We start from the raw sequence: 17,091 nt of genomic DNA, 5'->3' as shown, positions 1-17,091 counted from the left end.
GCAAGTATACTTGATGTGCCAAGGAGATGGCCTGGCAATTTTCTTTATAATTACCACTGACAATCAAAATAGCTCCCTAAATAAATTCCAGATTTTCAAATAAAAAAAATTACCCTTCAAACTAATAAAAAAAATTTATAATCAAATAAAATAAGTTGGAGAGCAAGGACTTTTAATCAAAGTTACCAAGTGGGTGATTAATCATTAACAGCTTCTAGAGAAGGATCACATATAAAAAAAAGTAAACTCTATCAAATAAAGCTGATGTGTATTTTTTTCAAAAGGTAACAATGGACTATACGTGCCTGGTCCTCTCAAATCAAGGTAAGGCTTTTAAAGCAGATCACTGGGTCCTACCCCTATTCTTTCAGTGCCAACTGCTAGGACTGGGGTGGAACCAAGGATCTGTGTCTAACAGGTACAAGGAGATGTTGATGCTACCTGAGATCACACTTTGGGACCTACTATACTACACAATCCTGAAACATAAAGCAACATTCTCTTAAGAACAAAAACTGATAAATGTTAATAATCCAACAATCAACTATCAAAAATCATTAACCAAAACAGGATATGTAATAAAATTAAGACACATCAGAGAAGCTTTCTTATCTTCAGGACTTAATCAGCATTGTCTGCTCCAATTGATAATGCTTCTGTTAACATGCCCATCAGCTATCTTTGAAGCCCTTGATGAGCTACAGTGCACCCATGAAGCCTGCTCTCATTCTCCTAGCTGGAAATAACTGCTTACTCCTTAGAGGAACTTAAGTCCTCCCTTAAGTTCAAAAGGAGTATCACCCAAAAGATGATTGTTAACTGTATCATTTGTTCAGCTCTGTGTATCCTGTATTCAAGACTTATCTTACCTATTAAAGTTTCATGGTAGCCAACAACCATTTTTATATCCTTTAGAGCTCTCAGCACAGGCTCTCCAAAAATACTGAATAAAAATGTGTTCAGTAAGTACTTAGAACCAGTAACTTTCATTTCATCCCCAAAGAAAATGAAGATGCAGAAACCAAGCTTTTATAGAGAAATGAAGTCAAAATCAAATCCTTTCTAAATAACTATACATAATGTTAAGTTATAATTATTTAACAATTTAGGTTCAGGTTTTTTAGGCATAAAAGCACTGGATTGGGAGGTTCAAAACCTAGCTCCAATAATAACTTAAAAGTCCTGAGTTGATTAACTTACTCTGCTCATAAAACACGTTCACAATCCAAAATTTGGCTACTTGTTTTAAACATTAATCTGCCACAGACAGATTACAATCAGTATGGGACCTGCTGCCCAAGTACAATTATTTCTGTAACATATTACTTCCATTAAAGTATCTGTTTCATGACAGGTATTAGACATGCTGCCACCTGACCCATATAAAAATGCTCAATTTGCACACAATTCCCAACAATTTCCTTGAAAACAAGGTGGTATTGCTATTACCACAGAATACAGCAAAGAATTCAGCAACACTGTAAAAAATGTCTTAAATTTTTCAGTACCATGAACTTTAATTCTTCTATATTTCTACACAACTCCATTATATTAGCTTTAATCTATCTGCACATCCTTTACACAGTATCTAGTATATAATAAATAGGTTCTGAAGAAATACACAAAATCATTGTTGTCCCTCATGACCTTCTAGAGTCCTCTTCATAAAGCTCATGAGACTATTAAGATACACATTTGGCAACTTAGGGAAGAAATGAGATCCAGAGCAGCTCCAAGAACTCAAGTCCTAAGTACATGAAGAACATACCCCTTTTTACAATTCTATTTAATCAATGATGGACTCCAAGGTCAGAACAGACAATAAAGAGATCATTTTCCGAAACTTACCAGTCAACTTAAGGAGCTAGAGGGTGGCTGTCTGTTTAAACATATACTGGCAGTCCTCATTTGGTATGCTAGTGTGGTCACAGAAATGATCGGATGAGATGAAACCAAGCAAAGTGACCTCAATCAGTGGGACCTGTTCTGTGACCTTTAAAATGATCAGAACAGGGGTGCCTGGGTGGCTCAGCTGGTCAAGCAGCTGCCTGTGGCTCACTCAGGTCATGATCTCGGGGTCCTGGGATGGAGCACTGAGTAGGGCTTTCTGCTCAGCGGGGAGCCTGCTTCTCCCTCTCCCTCTGCCCATCCCCCCTGGCTGGTGCTCTAGCTCACTGGCTCTCAAATGAATAAAAACTCTAAAAAGAAACAAAAACAAAAACGTTAAAAACTGTTACATAAAAAAATAAAAATACAGTAAGACTATAAAATATATGTTTTGACATTATATAAAATTATATATTATATAATTATATTATATAAAATTATATTTTAAAATTAGTATACTGTAATTTTTCAAATGAGAACCACTGTGAATTAAAGTGCTTTATCTCTTTGTAAATAACTTATCAAGTTGTTTGACCACATTTGTCTTTTCTCATGGTATGACTTCTAATACAGCACATCTTTCATATTTTATACACATTGAGGAATTGTCATACTCCTTTCTGAGTTGGGACCAGCTTCTAATATTTATTTTAGCCCTTGCATTTTTGAAGGTCATAAACGTCTCTGAGAGAGTCCCATTAGAGTCAAGTTTTTTTGCCAGCATCACTTCCTTTGGAACATCATCCTTTTCATCACAACCACTTTCCTCATTTGCCTGTAGCTTTGTTAAGTTCCTCTGACTACGTATCTAGAGTCTCTTGAACAGTGACAATATTTTCTTCTTATACCCCATTTATATTGGACTCAAATTTCACTGTCAGCAATTATCATTTTTCATTTCTTCGTTACACTTGCATCTTCATGGACATTAAAGTGGATTTAACCAAAGTTATTGGATGATCAGAAAATAGTAGGTCTATTGAGGAAAACAATGGGAGAAGAAATGTAATGGCCATCAAAAAATTATGTAATTTTTAAAAATCTTCATGCAGGAACCATCATATGCCAAGTCAAAAGTCGTGGCAAACTTTAGAAGACAGGTACAAATTCCACTGCCACATAATGGATTAACTTCCTTTACACAAGGAGACCCATGAGAAAATGATCACCCACCCATAGATACAGAAAATAGCTTACAGAAAATAAGAATTTTAAAGCCTGAAACATGAAAAGGTACTCATAAAAATTTAAAGCTTGAAACATGAAAAGATTTTCTCCTCGTAAGAGAAGTGCAAATTAAGATCTCACTAGGAACTTCCGATAATAACTCTGATGAATCTTAAGATACAGTGGTAAGCAAAGAAGCCATAAATAAGGACGTATGCTGTACGATTTCCAGGAAGCACGAGAATAATCTGTGCTCTAAGTCAGGATAATGGTCATCTCTCCGGGGGCTGGGGATGAAGTAATGACTGGGGCAGTGGTTACACAGGTCTGTTTAATCTGCAAAATTCATCAAGCTATATTTTGTGCCTCTGTATGTATTATAGCTATTATATGACAAGGAAAAGCAAATCTTTTTTTTTTTTTTTTTTTTAATTTACTTATGATAGTCACAGAGAGAGAGAGAGAGAGGCAGAGACACAGGCAGAGGGAGAAGCAGGCTCCATGCACCAGGAGCCTGATGTGGGATTCGATCCCGGGTCTCCAGGATCGCGCCCTGGGCCAAAGGCAGGCGCCAAACCGCTGCGCCACCCAGGGATCCCGGAAAAGCAAATCTTTAAAAAGAAAGAAAGACAGCGTTTTTCATCTGCCGGCTTGGTAAAGATAAAAGTGCCAAAAATCCAGCAAACAAACAAGTGCTACCCGCACCTGGTAGCATCACGCTGGACGCTGCTGCAAGGAGCGTCCCCACGGCCTCCGTGGACACAACGTGGCAGCAAAGTGTCAGAGCAGAGCCTTTGATCCTAAGACCCCACTGCGGGTATTTATTACTCAAAACATGCTTGCTGACATGCGGAGGATCTACACAGAGTAACTAACCTACAAAGTCACTCTTGCAGAATAAACGCAGTTCCGCCCATCAACAGAAGCCTCTTACAGCGAAGCATTATTCACTCTGGAAAGAGCAGGAGCAAACTCCTCGGGTCACCACGGTCACCGCGGCACACTGTTAGGCTGCAGGGAGAAGGGGGGAGTACAAATGTGCTCGCATGTAACAGCCTCATGTCTGGAAGGATACATAACAGAGGGGACAACAAGCTCCCAGGAGAAGAAGAACCAAGGGGTAAGGGGCAGATGTGAGAAGGGCTTTTCAACGTATATACACTTTGGTAACATTTTAAACTTTGAGCCCTGTAAGATGTTCAAATGTGCAAAAGTATGAATCAAAAAATGGTTACCTGAATGGGAAGCAAAATTAGAGACCCATGACCAGAACCTAGATGCACAAAAATACTTCCCATCTCTCAGAGGAAGACAATCTAGAAATATTTTAAAAGGCTAAAATACGTGGGATTTAGATAGACTGTAAAAGGAGCTGATTTACTGAGGCTTATTGTGAGGTCAGTAGCACAGGAGCAACAGAAAACTATGTTTCAGAGAATATAAAACACAACTTATGCAGCCTATCAGGAGCATCCATTTCAAGATAACCATCTGACTACTTGACATGAATCCAGCAAAGGAGAAAAGAGAGTTCTAAATAGCTAAGTACAAAAGGAAACAGAGGAATAAGACAAAGCACCAGAAGTCATGGTTAACATGGACTCACCAAGCTATCAGGGGCAGAACCTGGACTTTTTTCTCAACTCTATTGCGACGGTACGTTGCAAAGTCATCTCCTAGCATTGACGGTAAGGGTCTTGCCACCGTGTTTCTGCTACAGGGTTAGAGGTGAGTTCTGCTTTGGGAGCTCTAATGACCTAGGCGCACAACTACCTGTTCCAAATGATTACTAAGAACAGCCCTGAGCCTGTAAAGCCCTGAGGCTTAACTTCTGAGCCTCACATTATATTTCTTTAAAATAAGGACATTACTGTCCCCCTCATGGTGTCCTCCTAAGGACCACATATAAGGTACATAAAAAACAACAACGTAGGGAAATCTGGGTGGCTCAGTGTGTAAGTATCTGACTCTTAATTTCAGCTCAGGTCATGATCTCAGGGTCACAAGACTGACCCCACATCAGGCTCCGCACTGGGCACGGAGCCCTCAGCCCCTGCACCCCCCAAAAGTGCACGCGTGCTCTCGCTCTCAAGAAACAAGAAAGACTTACAAATGTTTGCTGAATAAAAGGTACTCCTAAAGGGTAGCTATGACTGCCTTACCTACTTATAAAAATATCTTAATTTTTTTATAGGAGACAGTTGAGAGAGAATTTTTTGTATATCCAAGCCTTTCCCAAAGACATATGGCAAAACAGAAAAAAAGGGAAACTACCTTAGTTGCCTAATCATAAAGACCCTTACAAGGGAGTCAAGGAAAGATAAAGGAGTATAAGAAGGGGAACATCACTGCATCCTGACCTCAACACTGCATAAAGTGCTTCGTCCTTTCAAGCCTAAAAGTTGAAAGAAAAAAAAAAAGACCCTAAATGGAAAAGATACTTTTGGTCATTCTGAATATCCACTGTTAAATCTTACACACATTAAAAAATTCACTGTTATCTTCCCACACAGACAAGATTCCTCCTCTGCTGGCATTTGCGTTCTAATGGCAGAGAAAGAAACAAACACATAAGCAAAAAGCACTCTGGGAGTAAATTCCAACAGGCCTGCAACTGGCCTGAGTAAACTGCTGAAATAAAAGAGGCACCCTCCACGACACGGACGCCTAGGAGATGCATAAAACGTGCCGATTAATAATGATGCCTTGAAACCCTGGGTCCAACGAGTTTTGGGCTGTCTGACCTGCTTGTCAGCACTACTCACAGTTAACAGGGAGTCAGGCGGTCTGCAACCGCTGAGACCCCAGAAGACTCTGCCAGAAGCCTAGGTGGCCGGCAGGGGAGACTCCACTGTGGGCTCCCTGGTTTCATGGTGTTTCTTGCACACATCAGGGATCCCAGTCTGAGAAAGACAGCCTGTCCAAGACGATCCTACAGGGGGAAGACAACCTGGAATCCACACTTAACCTCTCCAGGTCCACTGCTAAGAGGCAACCTTTGGTTGTGAGCGTGTAACCTTACTTCAAGGCACTTGCAGTACTGTCTCCTTTTTCAGCAATAAATTAGACCTATCAGCACTGTGTTTCGGGGTCCTATGAGTCTCCACTAGCAACCAAACCATAACTCCCTGCCACTGTTTGTGGAACAAGTTAAAAAAAAAAATGTAACTGCTATGGAGAAAATAAAACAGAATAATCTGACAGTGAAAAAATACACATGCAAGGGATTAGAAAAGCTAACCAGGAAAGGAGGAAGGGACATTATGAGCTGAGGTACAAATGAGAAGAATCCAAGCAAGTGCCAACCAAAGATAAGAGTATTCCAAGCAAGCACACGGGCTCTGAGGCACGAACTAGTTTGACTGGATCAAAAGATAAGTATGGCTAGAGAGAGGTAAGCAAGCGACAAAGAGCAGAAAATTAAATCTAAGAGGTACATGGGAAGATCAGAGAGGGCCTTAAAAATCTGGATTTCAACTAATTCAACAGCTTTCTTACCAGCCTTGCTGCCTCTATCTGCTCACAGAGCCATTTGTCCCAACTCCAACCTTTATGAAGCCTCTAAACGTTCTGAAACATAAATATGGTCATATAATTTCACAGCTTAAATGAATCTGAGATCCCCAGGATGGCACTATCCTTATTATCTCCCTCTTCTCCTATCACATAATTTCAAAATACGTGCCATAAGCCCTGGTCACATACTGGTCCAAAGTTCTGCTCGCTTCTTAAACCAGACGTGTGTCCACTGACACACTCTACGCAGGATAATGATGAAGGACCAGACACACTCTTTTTGGAGTTGGAATAAAATGCGTACAGCCCCCCACAAACTCCACACCCAGTGAGCTGCACTGTCCTGGGCGTCTGTCGGTTTGGTGCCGGGACCCAGCTCCCTTCTGGAGCAGGCCTCTAACTGGGCCTTAGAGGAGCCACACAGCTTCCACCACAGGCTGGGCTGGAACGTACAGCACAACGTCCTCTCCTCCCCTGGCCACAGGATGGAAACCTAGCTCAAGCTAGGCAAATCACACTCCCTCCTTCCCAGGTATCTGAATGTAAAGAGAAGAACCATAAAGGAAAATAATTTGAACTGATTACTAACCACTTCCAAGTCAGCTCACCGATTCCTATGTCCTAGATCTCTTGTTCATTTTTTCTTCGCTTCGGTAAGCCACCACGTCTCTCCTTTTTTTAGTTTCAGTATCTAGAGTCTACTGATGCTTACAACCAAAACTCCAGGAGTCAAGAAACCCACGAGTTCGACAGAGGTCAGCAGACACTCCAGCAGAAATCAAAGAGCAGACTCTGACCTGGTGAGAGAGGGAACGGAGTTATAATGACGAACACCAGCCTTGACTTGGAGACCTAGTCCTGCCACTACTGGAGGAAACACAAGAGAATTCTATTATATTCTAGAAGATGTGCCAATTATCCATGAAGTCAGAAAACGAAAACAATTCGTTATGATCAAAACGGTACTGCCCTTCTCTGAAACACCTATCTCTGCAGCTTTAAATCCTGTTTTTTTCTTATGTCCCTTATGTATCCTTAATGTAAAACTCCATTTAGCTAGAGGTAATTTGAGGGACCCTGTTCCTTGAAACTTTAAAAATAAAAGCATACCTGTACTTGCCCAACTCCAATTTCCTCCATTAGGTCACTATGCCTCTGAAGTACTCTCTACTAACATCCTTCTCACCAGTGAGGCAGTTATGTTTACGTGTCTCTTTATTGATAAAATGTTAACCTACCTCCCCTAGTTTGAATTCCAGTGCCTACAACATGGCAGGTGGCATATATAGTAAAAATAACGAAAATGATAAAAAAAAAAATCTTCTGATTTTTAAATATCTACATTATCCCTACCATGGCTAGGCACTTTGCATTTATTTTTAAACTAAAATAATCGAACTAACTAGATAGTATTATTCCCATTTTACACTTGCAAAAACAGACTCCAAGAAGGAAATTACTCAAAACTATAAACTTAGATCTATCCAGGTCTCCTCAATCCAAATCCCTCCATTTTCCCACTATTCTAACAGATGAGGACCTAAATCGGGGGTTTTCAAACCATAGGTCACAACCTATTAGTGGATCATAAATCAAGTTAGCAGAGCATACCCTTTGTGCTAATGAAATAGATAAAATCAGTATACCACATGAAAGGCAAATACTGTTCCATGAAACTCTCATTTCAGTGTCACACACACGCACGTACAAGGCAGCAATGTAGGTGCATGTCTAACTGTGGACCAGAGACCAAAAAAGTCTGAGAGCCACACACATAAGCACTGTCTCTATTACACTTGTATGCACTCACCTACCTTCTTGATTTTTCATCAAAGGCCTAAAGTTTAAAAGCATTTAGGCAGTAAAACCCTTCACCTAATATCCTCAGGACGTTACAAAAACAAAACAAAAAAACCATCAAGGTTTATGAGACGGTAAGTGAAAAGGTATCTGGGACATAGGTACCATGTTTCTTCCCCTCTGGCAAAGTTTATGCTAAAAACTGAACTACGCATCCATATAAGATGATAAGAACAAAATTGAGTTAGCTGTTCTCTCCCTCTCTTCCCCCAGGCTTTTACTAAATCATTTTCAAAACTGTTTCTCTGCTTTGCTGTTTCACTAGAGGTAACAACCCTATTTTATCAGTTTTCTGACCATTTTCATGAGTGATTGAATAAACATTATCCAATATATGTTGTCTCTTTAAAAAAGATGGCTTCAGTCACACATACAACCTTATATTTATATATTAAAAAAAAAAAAAAAAAAGCAAACGAAAGCCAACATTCAGAAGGTGATGACCAGCGATGTCGCTGTGGCTGAGCGGGCCTTCTTCCACACGAAGCCCTAGGCCCAGCCCGGGAAACAGCAGTGAGCTGTGAGCATGGGCTGGACAGTAAAATGTTCTTGGTTACGGGGGGGGGGGGGGGGGGGGGAGGAGACGAGTTAATATTCCTGCTAAGGCACAAAAAAAGAAGGATGTATTTGAGTTTTTACCCACCTCTTAAAATCACTCACAAATTAGTCATTTATAGCTCAAGGTAGCAGACTAAATAAATTTCTCTCTCTATCCTCCTTCCCAAGGTCCCCATGAAATGGCAGGAAAAAGGCCGAAATTAAAATGAAAGGATAGCACCGTGGCAAAACAAGAAAACATGTCGCTGAACAATCATAAGTTTTTAAGAAATCCAGGCAGATAGAATGTAGGACAGACTGGATTAACAGAGGGGGAAAAAGAAGAGGAAATCCCATACAGAACCCACCTCAATCTTTTCAAGGACATGCTGGTCACGACCACAGGGAGGAGGAAACCACGGGGGTGCTTCGTCAGGGTGCTGCTGGCGCCACCTGACCCAGGACAGCGCCCCCCTCCTCCTCTGACTCGCCATCAGGGACATGGCGGTGGCAGCTCTTGCCTTTAGGATCAAGCCAAAGGCCTGCTCTCTAGGAGGGAGGCCCTTCCGCCTGGGCTAGTCCCGCGGCGAGCGGCGAGCGCAGCCAGGCACACGGGGGCCCACCGCGCCTCTAACACCCAGAGGGGAGTAAGAGGGGGGAGCGCCAGGGGGGAAAGAGGGAGAAAGGGATTAACTTCCTAACAGCAGCCAAGTGAAACAGAGGAGAGCACTCCCCACCTGCGGGGACACCTCGCACCCCCTGCCTGGAAGGGGGCCAGGCGGCTGGTCCACCCACACCGAATCCAGCTTCACAGAACCTACCACACCAAAACCACCATTTCAAGATAGAGGCCTGGTGGAGATGAGCGATACTGCAGCAGACAGCCTGCAACTGCGAACGCTACGCAGGATCCACTAAACACGTGGAGAAGCCGGACAGTATGAAAGAGGAACAAGATAAACAGAACTGTTCACGGAGAAAACAGAAATGCAGGAGCAGAACAGAAGCATGATTAAACACCACGTTGTTTGTAACGTAAGGTTGAAGGGAGCTGCCTTCTTCCAAGGCAAAGCAAATCAAAAATGGAAAAACAAAACCCCTACAAACAGTTAAAAGCTGTAAGAAAAAAAATTAGATATGAATGAATATCTAGAAGGAGGTCCAAGATCCACTTACACAAAACATCCAAAAGTAGAGAACAGAGGTGGAAGGAAATTAATTTTCAAAAGGGAGTGGTGGGTTGAGGGGAACACAGTAAACTCTCCAAGAGATAAAGATTCAGTAAGAAGGTGAAAAGATTCAACAAAACAAAAACAATGAAATAATAAATGGAAAAAGACCCATGACTAAACAGACTCATGCTAGTAAAATTCCAGAATACCAAGAAAGGTGCCAAAGGGAAACAAGAAACTAACATTCATCTTCTCATCAGAAATACTGGATGCTAAAGACAGCAGAGCCGTGTCCTCCAAGTTCCAGGAAACGAGATTCCTGTAATGACCCAGAGCTTCCCCCCACGTATCCTACAAATTAAGTGGGTCACCAGAGATCCCTGCTATGAGCAGCTTCACCCCTCAAACAGTATCAATTTCTATGTACCTATCACGACGTAAAAGGTTGCAAAGCATTGCTCTTAACTGGTCAGATTTGCCACTAGGAGTCAAAATAAAGACTTCTTAGACCCTCAGAAATTTAAATTTTCCATACACGAGAAATGAGGATACTCTTATCACTGACGGTGGGAGTTTCTCCTGGAATAGAAGTTTAATAACAGCACTATATTCCATTCTCATAAACATTATGCAGTAAATAATCATAAAAATTACTAATTCTTTTTCAGTTTCTAGAACATCCTAAAGCAAAAAAGGAGACAGAAAACGAAGGAGCTGCAAAATCTACTCTGTACTCTGTAGTGATATTTAAAAAGTTGGAAAGAGGAAGTATAAGGAAGAGTAAATGCACTAATTCCCTCGAAACCTTCATATTCGATGTGCCTCTTGGTTAATATATCAAGAAATAAGTATCTTTAGCATAATTCATTATTTAAAGCTACTACAGCAAACAACACCTGCCTCCTGGAAGGAAGACTAAGAGCGAATAAAGAAAAATAAAGGAAGAAAAGATATCCTTACTTTTCTTCACACCATTCTGTACTGTTTGTGGAGTTTTTTCTAACACACGTATGCATTACTTTTAAATTTAAAACCTGATTTCTAAAAAATATGGTACAACAGAAATCAGAATACTAGATAGTACTTAAGATACAGATATATTTATGTGAAATATCCACAATATACAGAACGGTATGCATATGACCCCAACTACTACTGAACTCTACTGAACTGTAAATGCACAGAAGTCATATTAAATATTTTCACATATGTTATGCATACATTTGTACTGTGTACATAGGAGAAAACACATACCAAACTACAAATAATGCTGTCTCTGGTGAATGGGATGAGGTCAAACTGACTTTTTTTTTTTTTTGAGACGGAGGGAGAGTGAGTGCAGGGGAGGCAGAGAGGAAGAGGGAGCATCTTAAGCTCCACACTCAGCCTGAGTCTGGCCCAGGCTCATCTCACAACCCTGACCTCATGAGCTGAGCGGATATCGAGAGCTGGGTGCTTAACCAACTGAGTCACCCAGGCACCCAAACTGACAATTTTTACTTGTTTGCTTTTCTACTTACTTAGCACATTTGTTTTTGCAATATATATACATATATAACACACACATATGAATAACATAGAAAAGATAAACCACTGTTGGAAGAAAAAAAAAAAGCAGCGTCTCAGAGGGGTATTTATGTTCACAGCAGCATTATTCACAATAGCCCAATGGTGGAAGCAACCCAAGGGTCCAAAGGATACCTGGATAAACAAAATGGGGTCTACGCATAAAATGGAGTATTATTCAGCCTTAAAGAGGAAAGTGACACATGCTCCAACACAGATAAACCCTGTGTATAATGCGAAGTCAATGAAGCCAGTCACACAAATCCTAACGCCCCTTCTATGAGGTATCTAGTGCACTCAGGTTCACAGGAAGTAGAGAGTAGCTGCCAGGAAATGGAGGGAGGGAAGCAAACTGTTTAATGAGTACAGACATAAAGAGTTCTGGAGAATACTTGTACAGTCACGTGCATACAACTAAACTCTTAGGTTATGCGTATTTTAATACAATTCAAAACTAACCTTAAAAGGTGAAAAAATTAAAATATAAATAAAAGATAAAATGAAAAATTGTGGCATCTGGGAAGATAGTGTCAATCCTCATTATTCATGGATTTCTTATTTGTGAGATCTGCCTACTTGCTAAAATGTATATGTAACCGCAAAGTTAATACTTATGGTGCCTATGCAATCTTCAGACTTGTACAGAACAGCAAAAAACTGGAGCTGCTTATTGTGCACATACCCAGCAAATAACACGGAATTCTGCTTTCTGGTTTCAGTCCTCATTCTATAAACAAATGTCCTTTGTGTGGTACATTTAGTGCCAAACTTCTGTATTTTGTGCTTTTTGCTGGTGATTTTACTACTTACTGTTTTTTCAGGACCAAGCATAGTGCTGAAGTTTCATCTAGCGTTGCTGGCTGTGACATGCCTTATGGAGAAAATGCGTAATACATGAGCTCTGCTCATGGAGGAGTTATAATGCTGTTGGCCATGAAGGCAACGTTAATGAATCAACAACATATATAAAATAAGAGGTCTTTAAACAAAAGCACACAAAACAAGGTTATTATTGATCAGCTGATGAAAATGTGACCAGAGGCTCACAGGAACCTAATCTTGCATTTCCCCTAAGAGCAACGGTTCATTACATGCTAATTCAGTGTTCACAACTTCATAAACATAACTACTGCAAATAACAAATTTATCTACAAATTTTTTTAAGGAGGAGAAATATTATAAACAAAACTATTAATTTGTCATTCATTCCAATTTAATTTTAATGTGATTTTTAAAATTTTAATGGCCAATGAAGTTTTTTGGTCTTTCTTTAATAATACCTGAAGTGTGGGGGGAAGCGTTATTTTTAAATGAAAAAATAAATGTCAGCTAATCTTTTGCGAACACTATACTAAGCACTTAAGTGTGACAAGTGCATGCACACAGTAAGAGTTGAATAAAAATATTGACTAATATTATGTATATCATTAAATTCTGAAATTACTGAGGTGATGAGCAAATATTTAAGGTAATGGGAATCCGAGAATGTTATCTAGTTGAGTTTGGTTACAATAGGGAAACAATTACATAAGAGGGGCCTCTGACAGCTTATTCAGACTATGGCAAAATTACATTACCAACTGCAGTCATATGTAATAAAGTGCCTTTAAAACAAGGCGTCAGGGACCAAGTGGAGACCTTCCAGCAGTGGAAAGCTATGAAACACATGAGGTGGATACACAAGGACGGGGGAGGAGGACTTGCTTCTAACTGGAGAGTTCAAACCCAGAAAGCGACATATTCACAGTGTAAATTGTTGAGTCAAGGCCCTGACAGAGAACAAGGCAGTTACTGAGTGTGAAACAAAAGAATTTTTCTCCAACCTTAGAGCAGGGATCAGCAAATGTTTTTTCTATAAAGGGCCAGATAAGACATTATTTTAAGGCCACCGGTCTGTCTCAACTACCCTACTCTGTTCCTGTGACGTGAGCACAGCCATAAATTATATGTAAACAAACTGGTGCGGCTGTGCTCCAAGATAGGAAAATTTGAATTTCACATGATTTTCACTTACAGGATATTATCACCCTATTTTTTTCCAATCAAAAATGTGAAACATTTTTAGCTTGTGGATCAACAAAAACAAGTGCAGGCCATCTCTAGCCTGTAGGCTATCGCTTGCCAACCCTTGCTCCAGAGCTATGACCAAAATGCATAGTCCAATAGTTGTTCACTGCTTAATTATATATAACAAGTGGTACCAAAGAAGATTAGAGAAACAGGAACCTAGTGGTTATCAAACTGGTTTGTCTGCAAGAACAGTGGAAAGTCCCTAAAATCATAATATTAGGACATCCCATCATAATCCTGTAAGATCTGTACTAGCAGTAGACAAATTACAACCTGCAGTCTAAATATGACCCAGTGTGTATTTTAAAATAGAGTTTTATGGAAACACAGACATGTCCATTTATGTATGTATTATCTACAGCTGCTTTAGCACTACAATGGCTGGGCTGGGCAGTTTTTTCAGAGACTACAGCACACAAACCCTAAAACATTTCACATGTGGGCACCCACTGAACAAGTCTGCTGATCCCCAACCGGCACAAATAAACAACTCTAGGTTTGGCACACTGGGGCTGACAGAGGGGACAGGACATGAGCCACGAAACAGAAAACCACAGCCTCTCCAAGTTATTAGACCCAGAACCTCTAGAATGAAGTTAAGGCAAAGTACCCTCCAAACACAAGTACTGTTCTTTTCCTCATGGCTTTCCACAAAAGAAAACAGTCACTTATTAGGGTAACTAACCATGCACTTGGGAAAGGGAAATACCCTGACCTTTTTGAGACTATAAAATCTAACTCTTAGAACTAACCCCTTAAGGACCTCTTAGCATCACTGTGATGCATGCGTCAGAATAAGGGATTACAGTTTTCAAAGAATATATCAAGTTTTGGCCCAAGCCCACTTATGGAGAGTGGATCAATCCCCTCATCTTAGGTCATTTCTCCAGGTGCTGACTATATAACTGAAAAGGACAGTCCCAGCCGGCTACCAACTGACAAAAACCCACAGTGATGCCATGACAGAAACGTGGGGTTCATATATGAACCCCTGGAGCAGTCCCTCCAAAGCACTGCACTCCTGGGGGAATGATCAAAGAATCAAAGGATGCAAGAGTTCCAACCTCTGGCAGATATGCAGGTAATGCAGATATGCAGATATGCAGGTAACAACTGTTTGGCTAATGCCGAACACACAATAATTGTATTCTAAGCTTAATGACTACAAGCACAGCTGGTAACCCAAATGTGATCTCTAGGACTGTACCTGAAATGCAGCTATAGTTCTGACAAATGGTTTCTCTATTTCTACAGACAGAACCTCAGAAGCAATTTGCTTTCATTTGGGTGGGACAGCAGTACATATTCACTCTACTGCCTCAAGCTCGTCAGGTCTCTAGCTCTCTATGAGCTTACTTCACCACATCACTGCACATCAACTGGTCCACTACACTGATAAAATCAAGTCAGTAAGACCTTGTGAGGAGGAAACAGCAGTCCTCTAGATGCCTTAATAAGACACATATGCCAGAAGACCAATAAAAAGGTCCAGGTCCCAAGAAAAAACAGGGTCCTGCCATCACTACTTAGTTCTAGGAACCAATGGAGTGTGGCAAGTCAATTGTGACTTGCCCTCCAAAATGAAAACCCTGTATTTTCTTCAACAAAGAAAGAAGCAGAAAACTCTGTGGGCCTCTTTGGAAACAACATATACCAATATGCATGCACATCTATTTACCGAGTGACCGGAAATCCAGCAGTTTGAAGTATGGCCCAGAGGAAGAGAGAAGCTCTCCAGCCAATCTAGGATACGGGTACAAGTTGCTAAGCCATGTGACCAAAATGAACTCTGATTGCAATGGTGCTCAAAGTTCAACCGATCAGCGCCAAGAGGAGCCATCAGCAAATCTCCTTAGGAAAATCGGAGCAGAAACCTCTAAGAGTTTCTAGGGCAAAACTATACCTTCTGCATCAAACCAAAACAATCCTTGTACTTTTTATACTCGTAGAGAATGAACAGCTAACCACAAGGAACTATGGAACCTGAGCTGCCACCGATAATTATCATCATCTGATCCACAAAGTCAAAGCTGACGTGACAGAGATACTCCATCACCCAGTGGCTGTAGTACGTACAGAACAAGACCCCGGATGCTTGGGAAGCACGAGCAGGTGGCTCACAGCCTCAGGGTGCCTACTCCTCATGCACTGCTATTTCTTCCTCAAACAATGCCTATCCCCTACATAGGAGATTCCCTATGATTAGCTGATTGAGAGAGAAAAAAAACGATGGGCCTGCATGACACAGGACTCTGCATTACATGCTGGCTATCACCCAGAAATGGATTCTTTCAGCCATAACCCTGACGCATCTGAAGGAGGTCTTAAGTTAAAAAAAAGAAATCCTCCCACTGGGTGAGGGATAGTCCACATTATCGAGAAAGGGAAATACAGTGAGATTCATACCAATTCCTAAATGGAGAGCACTGACTTGGCTAGATTCCCAGGTCAGGTCTTTACCTGAAACAGGTATGCAGAATAATTTAAGGAAGAGAAATATGCATGGATGGTCTGACCAAGTGTGAAAATATTTGTCCCAAGTGAAGGCTCACCAAAAGTCCCAGTTGTAAAAGACTTCCCTTATCATGTAGGATCATGCAAAACAGGATAATCTATTTTTTGGGAGTCAGTCACAATCTTTCCCCAGCAACCTTGATGCCTAATCAAATGACCTCACCAAAAAATAAAAATAAAAATAAAAATAAAAATAAAAATAACAAAACAGAGAGTCAACAAACTGTTATCAACCTGTATTTCCCAAAGGGACAGACTCAGCTTACTGTCAATGTGCTATCCCCTTCACTAGGTTAAGATGTAACAAACAATCCCTAAAGATCTTAATCCTTTTACAACAGTAGTTCTTAAACCTCTTGGCTTAGAATCCATCTAAACTCTTAAAAATTGAGGATCTCAAAAAAACTTTGGTTTAAATGAATAATAGGTACCTATACTAGATTAGGAATTGAAATGAAGAATTGTTAAAATGTGTATGTTTATTAAGTCATTTTTTAAATAATAAACCAATTACATCTTAATGTACCTTTTTTTTTTTTAATTAACTTCATTTTCCAAAAGAACAAAGTAATAAAATTCTAAGTACAAGTTTTACAAATCTCTTTAAGTTCTGCCTTAACAGAAGATACTGGATCATCCTACCTGAGTTGGTTCTGCATTTAATCAGCTATAATGTGTCATTCTGACTGAATTATTATGAAGAAAATCCAACTTCACTCTCACACAGAAATGCAGCTGAGAAAGGAAAGAACATTTCATGGCTTCTTCAAATAGTTAGGAAAATTATTTGATTCTATTCTAT

At 40.3% G+C, this 17,091-nt stretch overlaps 1 protein-coding gene across 7 annotated transcripts in view; it reads right to left on the bottom strand.

The window, feature by feature from the left end:
- TBL1XR1 (TBL1X receptor 1) overlaps positions 1–17,091 on the bottom strand; it is a 167,937-nt gene that overhangs the window by 110,606 nt on the left and 40,240 nt on the right. For 2 of the 7 annotated variants that reach the window (XM_041732013.1, XM_041732017.1), the window contains exon 2: positions 7,160–7,367. The exons of the other annotated variants lie outside the window; for them this stretch is intronic. The gene's annotated coding sequence lies outside the window, so the exon portion shown is untranslated. The remainder of the gene's footprint in view (positions 1–7,159; positions 7,368–17,091) is intronic. 7 annotated transcript variants of the gene reach the window in all.

This window comes from Vulpes lagopus, chromosome 17 (assembly GCF_018345385.1).
Source record: "Vulpes lagopus strain Blue_001 chromosome 17, ASM1834538v1, whole genome shotgun sequence".
Lineage (NCBI taxonomy): Eukaryota > Metazoa > Chordata > Mammalia > Carnivora > Canidae > Vulpes > Vulpes lagopus.
This window is presented reverse-complemented; position numbering and strand designations above follow the sequence as displayed.